Raw genomic sequence first — 2,281 nt, 5'->3', positions numbered from 1 at the left:
AAATAACTTTTTTAGTAAAAAGAAGACTACATTCTCACTGGGGACATCTATGGAGATTCTGGGGGAATCACAGGGTAGGGAAAGGCAGACCCCAGTGGGCCCAGTGACGTGTGCAATGTTTTTTCTTGCTGACCACCCTTTGCAGGACCGTCCGCCCAGCTGCTCCCTCCCCCAACAACCAGCCTTCTTGCAGCCAGAAGACCCTGGTACCAGCTGTGGAATCACTAGTCACCAAATCCCTACCATCTCTTTTTTGTGTGTGTGCTAACACTTGAAATACATTTACTAATTAAGACAACCAACACTTTTACTTGCATTTATTTTTTGCGGCATTTATTCCCGGGCCATAAGTGTTTGTCTCTTCAGTTTCTTCTGGGATATCTTTTTCTTCTGTGCAACCTCCTTTTCTGGTTTAGGAACGATCTGTTCTTTTTCAGTAAGGATCATCTCAATGTGGCAGGGGGAGCTCATGTAGGGGCTGATCCGACCGTGAGCTCTGTAAGTCCTGCGCCACGTGTTGGGGGCTTTGTTCACTTGGATGTGCTCAATGACGAGAGAATCTACATCTGAGTCCTTAAGTTCAGCATTACTCTCTGCATTTTTGAGCACGTGTAGTGAAAATTCAGCACTCTTTTTAGGCCACCAACCCTGCGTCCAGCCCTGCTGTTGGGCCCGTGCACACCTACCAGCTCCACCGTTTTAACCACGGAATGGCACACATTGCTTCTTTAAAGTGACATCCTTCAGATACTTGGTGGTTTTTGGATATGCATACCCTTTATGGCCTGGGCAGTTTCATGAGTGTTCTTAAAGTGAACACAAAGATTTGAACCTCTTGATTTGCATGATTTTGTGGGGTTTTCTGGGTCAAGTGAATAGCGCACCATTTTTAGGGGTCACCTCAGGCTGCTTACCGGAAAGGCCCCACCAACATGGCCTTCCTAGCTAAGGTTTTACCTCTCCAGAAGACAGTCTCCCTGAACCAAATCTCACTAATAAACGCTGAGAAATACATCTTAACAAAGGCCTTGCCAAGATGCCTCTGCAGGAGCGCATATGTTAAAAAGTCCCACCCACCCCAAACAAAAAGGGTTTTTCTCAGCAGGGCAAAATACCCTGCTGTCCTGCACAGCAGGTCCACCGATTACCACCCGGAAGGAGGCTGCATTTAAGCAGGTGCTGTCACTTGGTTCTTCCTTGGAGAAAAATGCAGATCTTCCTGGCATATTTAAAATATGCCATTAGTTGCTGAACATTGTCTTGATTTGGAAAGAAAAAAAAAAAATAGGAGCACATAATTGGAGACTCCCTTTTACCCTGAAGATGTCCCAGGAAATATGGGAGGAAACCAATGGAGTGTGACTGTTTGTCACCAGAGCTGACTGGTGACAGCAGATGTGAGCACCAAGCAGAAAGCTGCAGTCTTGGAAGGAGCACTCTCAGCACAGATGTTGCCAGGGCTCAGGGCACACCCCAGGTTTGGCACTCAGGGAATCACATTGTTTTATTGCATGGCCGGAAAATCCGCTTTCGGGCTGCAGAGCCAAATTGTGGGACCACGATGGCTGTGCTCAGCAGGCCACATGGGCGTCCACTCTGCCTGGCAGCTGTGGCACAAAAGCACATCTTTGTAAGCACAGCTTTCAGACCAACTGTCCCCTGCATGGGCGAAGTCAAGAGGCTTACTTACTCACGGCTCCCCCTCTGTGGCTTCATGGTTCATGTTCAAATTTACCTGGGCTTGTTCCCCACATCACTGCCGAATAGACAAGAGAGTCTGCCAGGATGTCCCCAGTTGTGGGTCAGAGGGTGAGAGGAGCAGGCTACCTTGCCTCTGCGGCAGGTTCAAAGGGCAAGGATGGGGCCCTGCAGGTACTCTCAACTGCAGCTCATCTCAGGTACCACAGAGACATAGCATACCTTGTGCTTTCTTTCTTCTTCTTCTTCTTCTTTTTTTTTTTTTAAACCAACCTTCAACTAAATTGTGCCCATTTAAGTTACAACTGGGCTTCCCTGGTGGCTCAGACAGGAAATAATCTACCTGCAATGCAGAAGACTTCCTGACTGGGTCAGGAAGATCACTGGAAAAGGAAATGGCCACCCATTTCAGTATGCTTGCCTGAAAAACCCCACGGACAGAGGAGCCTGGTGGGCTATACAGTCCATGGGCTTGCAAAGACCTGGACACAATTGAGCATACACAAGCCCACACGTGGAATTAATTATAAATAAAAATCTGTATGCAGGTCAGGAAGCAACAGTTAGAACTGGACATGGAACA

The 2,281-nt window shown here is 47.7% G+C and overlaps 1 pseudogene; it reads right to left on the bottom strand.

Annotated features, from left to right (window-relative positions):
• Positions 1 to 317: 317 nt before the first annotated feature.
• LOC147360554 (large ribosomal subunit protein uL22 pseudogene) lies at positions 318 to 920 on the bottom strand (annotated as a pseudogene).
• Positions 921 to 2,281: the final 1,361 nt, after the last annotated feature.

Source organism: Bos grunniens, chromosome 13 (genome assembly GCF_055505025.1).
Source record: "Bos grunniens cultivar Pamir isolate PY7600 chromosome 13, Bosgru_T2T1.0, whole genome shotgun sequence".
Classification (NCBI taxonomy): Eukaryota; Metazoa; Chordata; class Mammalia; order Artiodactyla; family Bovidae; genus Bos; species Bos grunniens.
This window is presented reverse-complemented; position numbering and strand designations above follow the sequence as displayed.